Here is a 7,351-nt window from a genome sequence, read left to right on the forward strand (position 1 = left end):
TAATTTCCTCTCTTATCATCAGATTGATAATTTGATGGGTGGAGAGGGGACGATAACCACTCCTCAATTGATTTGCATGGGGGGAGGTGTACACTGTGTATTATTTGTGTGTATGACAAATGTTTGGCCACACCTAAAGCTGACCTGTGGCTCCTGAAGTGTTGGCGAAGAGTGGGTGCAGCTCTCAGTTAAAATAATAATACTAGAATAGTTAGCCTCACCAGTCTAGAATTTGATTAGTGTTGTGATGGAATCATTATTTTTTTTACTATTGTTACATTAGTTAGTTCCCTATAAGGATATTTGGAAGAATAATTTGTGGGATTAAAAATAAATAAAAATAAAGTTGCAATATACTATGCCAATAAATAAAACCTTTCCCCCAGAAACACATTTTTCTTTTCTAAGAAGCATAGCATTTTTATTTCCATAGTGTATATTTATATTTCATGCTAATTATTTCTATAAATCTTTGTAAGCAAATAAGTTATTTTTTAAAATATGCATATTCACCAATCAGACTTAATTGGCATTGTTTTTCCCACTAGGGACCTCGTTCTCAACTTTTGACTGTACATCAGCTTAGTAACCCAGGCCAGTGGTGGACAAACCAGTTAGTCTTCTGTGAATGGATGGGTGAAGTTGATAGCTCCCAGTCTAGCGCATGTTTCTTCAACAGTGTAGAGCAGTGAAGCACTGTGTGGGGATAGCATTCTCCGCCCTTGTGCTTGAATAGCTCATTTGCCTACTTGCTCTCTTTGCCGCTGTAGCAATCCAGGATTGGTTCTAACGTAAGGAGAGCCCTGCTGGATTAAACTCATGAGTAGTAGACTAACAATCTATACTCACAATGGCCAACCAGATGCCTGTCAGAAGCCCACAAACAGGTTCTGCTGGTAAGGAGGCAGAAGGTGGTGGGCTAATGGGTGTTACAGAACTGGAGTGGGAGATGCTATTTCTGCACAATGTCATAGGGTGCACTCTCAGGATTCAGGGCTGGCAATAAATCCTGCAGGCCTGTTAGAAGCCACTTGTCAGGTAGCCTGTGGTAAAGTAAGAATTTCCTTCAGGTGATCAGGCAGGCTAGTTTTTGTATATTGGAAAGGAGGCTGTTCTCTCCCCCATCCCCCTTAGAAATCACCAGTGTGCCCTAGATGACCACGTGAACAGGGTAGTTAGTAAGAGTTGTGGACTAGTAACTTTATGGATCTATTTTCAAGGCTAGGAAACTGCAGGATGCTTAAACTTTGTCTGGTGTTGTGTTAGCTATGCAGGGAACACGGTAATCTTAGCAGCCAAAATACCCTTTTTCTAAAATAAAATATTTTAGTAAGCAATCCTCTTGGCTACAGAATTCCACATTTTCTGCCATCCTGAAGTTTCACAGTTGTTGCTTATATGCACTGTTAAATGTGCATAAATATACTCAGGAATGAGACGCAATACATTTTGGATAATGGGTAGTATTTAGATCATATGCTCTTGCTAAAGGCAATAGGGTTAATAGCGGTGCTGTCCTTAGATATGATTGTTCTGAAGCCAGTGTTTTGCTTTAAGTTCCTCTGCAAATGTTATTAGAAACAAATAGTTACAAAGGAATAGTCTTTTGGATAAACCTTTATGCACATCTTGTGGTGTGATGTAAGTTTTTGGTCTAGGAGCGGAACAGAAGACCAACAAATAGATCTGCTCTTTAATTAGCAAAATGAGTTTCTTAAGTCTTGGTGCTAAGCTTTCCCAAAGTAACACATTCTTAAACTCCTACTAGCAGCTGGTGTTGTTTCTCACTAGAGATTAGCTGGACGAATTAGTTCTCAGTCCACATATTATTATTGCTCAAGCTCAAGCTACAGTTGTTTATAGAAAAGATGTCCATAGTGCCCAGCTGTCTGCATCTGGTCTGTTAATTTAATACTGTTGCAGTGTACTTTTACATAAAGGATTTAGAAGAAAAAGCCAAGGGGGTTTAAGAGAGGAAAAATAGAAATCCAAAACTGTTTACATTATTTTTATATAACTTTTAAGAAAAACATGCCTTTTTTTACGCATTTGGTCATGGTTGAAACAATGAGCAGAAAACGTTTTTTCACTCCCATTGATCAGTTTTGTAACTCAGGTTAAAAATCATGGCTTATATTGATATTTGTGAAACAACATTAATAATTCTGAATAATTAAGTAATAATGATGCTAGGACATCCAGACTGGAGCTCCCGTTTTACCTGATTTTAGATTTGTTCAAGCAGAAAATTGTAATGCATTTCTATGCACATTATTCTTCGTCCCGAATTTGCACTGCTGTGCTCATGCATGTATAAACATCACCATCAATTTGGTGCAATGTGTTGGAAAAGGTGGAATATTGGAGAACCCAAAAGATGGTGTCACAATTAGCTGCTACTTAAAAATTGTCAGGAGTTAGCAAGACATTTGATGATGGCACAAGTTCAGCATGCAATAAGCCAGAAAAGACGGACAATGCAAGATGAGGGGCAGATAAGAGGTTTTTCTTCAGGTCAAGCAAGGTTTCTAAAGAGGTCCAAACTTTTTGTGAGTGGCTGTGTGGGAAGTAGTGCATGAAACTGTTTGAGAATACAGCATGTGATGTAGATGGCAGCAGCTCTTTTAATGTAAGCAGTTATCAGTAGTATCTGTCCCTATGGAAATCTGTTCCCAAGGTTCCCAGCAAACAGTAGTTGCCTGTCCTTCATCTTGATGTTGAAATTTCTTGTGTGCAAATGTGATTTAAATTTAATCACTGTTGAACAGTTCAGCTTCCTTCAGGAGGAGGGGTTAGAGAATTTTAACAGGAGGAATTTTGGGTTTTCTGGTTTTCATTTAAAGGCTAGGAAGTCAATGAAAGGTCACTCTTAAGTTACTTGGGTGCTGTACTTTTCTGAAATTTGCCAAGCGTTTAATATCCTTCATAAGGAAAGCTGTTAGGCATAAGCATAGAACTGGCAGAGAAACACTTTTGTAGCCATGCCATTTAATATCAGCAGTTTTGCAGAAAAAGCTTTGCCATGCTTCCTGGATTCCTTAGGGCTGTTCCACATTGCAGAACAAGACAGATAGACCCTCTTGTTTCCACAGTGTGTCACTTGTGCCTTTTTTTCTACAGCACTTGAATGGGAGACATATGCATGCAAGCACCCAGAGAATGTGGCCTGGAGCCTCATTTCCCAATTGCATGCACTCATCTACTACAAACAACATGGCCAACGTGGTGTGGAAATGCAGGACGGGACTCCTATCTTGTCAAATGACTGGAGCAGCCCTTAAAATGAGTGTCAATAGTGGTCTGCAATCTCATGAAGGTCATAGACCCATTAAAGCTACACCGTCTGGCAGACGATGGTGGTGGTATTATCATCTGATAGGCACATTTAGGAAAGTAGTCTTAAGATCCTTTCTACAAGTCCAAGCATCAGGTTGATTTGACATTGCTGTCAAATTATTCCAAAGGAATTAATTTAATATAAGAATCTTTACTGGTTGAAAGAGGTCACATGTTGGTGAGAAATAGCTGCCATTTCTTGTCTTGGTGAATGGATTACTTTACTATTGTGGAACAAATCAAAAGTCAAATTGCCAAAATAAAAATGGGTGTTTCTGAAAAAAAATTGCACTTTAAATTTATGCACTGGATTTTGGTGAAAAGCAAAGCAAATGGTTAGCAGGTATGTGGTTATTCAGAGGAAAGGGCTGTGTGGTACAGCAAAGAATTAAAAGTGCTTCCTTCCTTCATTGCTTGAACTGTCTTGCCTTTCCTGTGATTATTTAGCCTATGTTATTGAACATGGATGAAAGGAGCACCCATGTGAAAACCTGTAAGCTATGTTGAATCCCCAACTTCATTGGAAATGGGGGTGGCTTACATTAATCTTATTTAATGGAGGTTTATACAAATATAAAACATATTGGCATCAACTGGAAAGGGGTTCATTTGCTTCCCAGTCTGTCTAGCTACTGTGTACAATCATTTATGCAAACATGTCAAAGGGCATTTGAAGTTGGCAGCTCTCACTTCTTGACCATTATGGCTCCATTAGAAGACTCTACTTCTAAACTCTATGGAGAGCAATTTTTAAGCACCTACCATGATGATAATTGGTTTTTATACAGTATAATTATATAGCATGATCATATTATCAAACTTTTTTGTCAAGTTATTTAGATCTGGTTTTAACTGTTTGTGAAACTTGTTTAAAATAGAAATAAATGTTTTATACAAAGGACGATCTTGGCTCTCATTTGTACTAGTGAAACTGTTCAGTAATAACCAGTATAAAGAGAGGTGCATTCCAGAATATCCCTAAAACTGAGTTATTGAGAACTGAAAAGGGAAATCATACATTTTAGCTTCATCTCCTCTTGTAGAAATGATTATAAAAAATATCTTCCACATCAGGGGTCGGCAAAGTTTGTGTGGCTTGGGCTGGTTCAGAGTCCCGCAGACGCTGCAGTGGGCTGGAGTGTGCGTGTACACATGCATATGCAAATGCTATTTCCGGCACTCCTTCTGACAGATAGACTACGAGAAAAGCACAACAGTGACTTTGATGCTCTAGTTATCTCCCGCTTGGACTACTGCAATGCGCTCTACGTGGGGCTACCTTTGAAAGTAGCTGGAAACTGCAATTAATCCAGAATGCGGCAGCTAGACTGGTGACTGGGAGTGGCCACCGAGACCATATAACATTGTTCCTGAAAGACCTACATTGGCACTCAGTACATTTCTGAGCACAGTTCAGAGTGTTGGTGCTGACCTTTAAAGCCCTAAACGATCTCGGTCCTGTATACCTGAAGGAGCATCTCCACCCCCATCGTTCAGCCCAGACACCGAGGTCCAGCACTGAGGGCCTTCTGGCGGTTCCCTCGCTGCGAGAAGTGAGGTTACAGGGAACCAGACAGAGGGCCTTCTCGGTAGTGGCGCCCTCCCTGTGGAACACCTTCCCAGCAGATGTCAAGGCAGTAAACAACTATTTTACTTTTAAAAGACAACTGAAGGCAGCCCTGTTTAGGGAAGTTTTTAATGTCTGACACTGTATTGTTTTTAATATTCGGTTGGAAGCTGCCCAGAATGGGAAACCCAGCCAGATGGGCAGGGTATAAATAATAATAATTATTATTATTTGCAGAAACAAAGAAAGAACATCGACTTGATGGCAGGATTTAAATAAACACTCACATCTTTATTGATAAAGAACATTTTAAAATGAAGAAATGATATAGTGGATTGTAAGAAACAGCAGTGTGTAGTAAGGGGGTAACAAACCAGAAATGGAAGCTGAGGGAAGCCCGGGAGGGAAGGGGTGAAGAAGTGTAATATATATGTTATTGATATGAAATGTTTGCAATGATAGAAAAGAAAGTTAATAAAAATTTATTAAAAACAAAAAAACAGTATGACTTCAGTGCCCTGCAAGAAATTACTCAGAATATTGGGAAGAAACCTTGAAGACAGTGTCTGTGAAACCTGATATAAGATTCACCTATAGAGCAGAATAAAGAAAAAGCACCTGAACAAAGGTTCACATAACCCACAGGCTGCACATGTTTGCTCAAAGCATGTAGTGAGGCAATATTGGACGATGCATTATCCATTGCACAGGAAACTTGATCAATGCTAGCAAAGCTGACTATCATCTGACAGGCGTACAGGTCTAAAAGAGCCAGCATGATCGCTGCAAACTGCCATAAAGGTAGCTTATGTGGAGTTTTCAACCTTGCCCTAGACCCTTTTGTCATGCACAGCATTCAACATATAAGCAGGGAGGGGATCAAACACCACCAAAGGACTGCACTGGCTAACAGTGAGTAACTGGGCACAACTGAAGGTCTTGTTACTATCACAGAAAAGCCCTAAACAAGTTAGGATCCACACATGGAGAAAGATCGCCTTTCCCAGTAGCAGCGGATTGATCTACAGGGATTGTGCTTGTGTTTCCCTTGATCATTATGGCCCAGGGGCTTAACCACAAGAGACAGGACATCTCCGCTCCAGCACTCTCCCTGTAGAGGTCAGATTGCCCCCATGCTGTTACTACAGCCAACAGCTTCAGCCCTATTCCAGAAAGTGTGTTCTATTTAGCACTTTGGTTCTACTTTTGTTTAATGCTGTACTCTTACTGATAGCTGCCCTGAGTTCTCATGAGAAGAAGGGCAGAATGTAAGAAATGAAAATTATTATTATTATTATTATTGACATGAGGACAGACTGAGCCAATAACACTGGGCAACAATTTTTTACTTTTTGAATGTTGTCTAGATTTCTACAACTGATTTAGGGTATTTTTGCACTGCTGAATCAGGAAATGGCATCCATTTCTCTCCATCAGGTCAGGTTTACTGTAAACTGAATGGTGGGCATTGATAAAGGTAAGTACACGTAAATTGCATGTTGCTTCACCATTTTTCAAACTTCAGGGCTTGAACTTCTGTTTCTTGGAACTCCTGGAATGCTCAGCGGCAGGGAGGTCTCTCTGCAGAGTCCAACAGTAGTCAGCCATCATGACTGCGTCCCAGCGACCCTGATACCTGGTCTCCATCTCTTTAATGTCCTGATGGAATCTCTCCCCCTGCTCGTCACTCATTGAACCCAGGTTCGCAGGAAACCGGTCCATATGTGAAAATAGGTAGTGCATCTTGACGCTCATGTTGCAGCCCAGGTTTCTGAAAGCAGTCAGCATGTTGTTGACAAGTTCTGCATAGTTTCTGGCCTTATTGTTGCCAAGAAAGTTCTTCACTATCAGAACAAATGCCTTCCACGCTTCCAGTTCCACTTCGTTCAGTGACTTTCCAAACTCTGAATCTCTGATGAGCTGACGGATCTGAGGACCGTCAAAGATGCCAGCTTTCAACTTCTCCATGGTCAATCCTGGAAAAGCCTGGCACAAGTAAGTGAAGCAGTCACCATCCTTGTCCAGAGCCTTGGTGAACTGCTTGATTAAGCAGAGCTTGATGTGCAGCGGTGGGAAGAGTATTCTGTCTCTGTCCACCAGAGGGTCGTTGATGACGTTCCTTTCTTTGCAAGGTACCAATTCCTCCCGCACAGGCCAGTCCTCCTTGGTGTAATGCTGAACACGGTCCCTACTATCCCACATGCACAGAAAACATGGGTACTTGGTGAAGCCAGACTGTTGTCCCAACAAAAAGTTCACCATCTTCAGGTCAACACAAATAAACCATTTATGCTGATCATAACCAATTTTCTCCAGCACATACTTCACCGCTTCATAGTTCTCCTTCAGTGTACTCAAGTGAGCCAGGGGTATAGAGGCAAACTGGTTGCCGTTGTGTAGCAGAACACATTTCAGTGATCGCTTGCTGCTGTCAATGAACAGTCTCCA

This window comes from Podarcis tiliguerta (genome assembly GCF_965153285.1).
Source record: "Podarcis tiliguerta genome assembly, chromosome: 1".
NCBI classification, from domain to species: domain Eukaryota; kingdom Metazoa; phylum Chordata; class Lepidosauria; order Squamata; family Lacertidae; genus Podarcis; species Podarcis tiliguerta.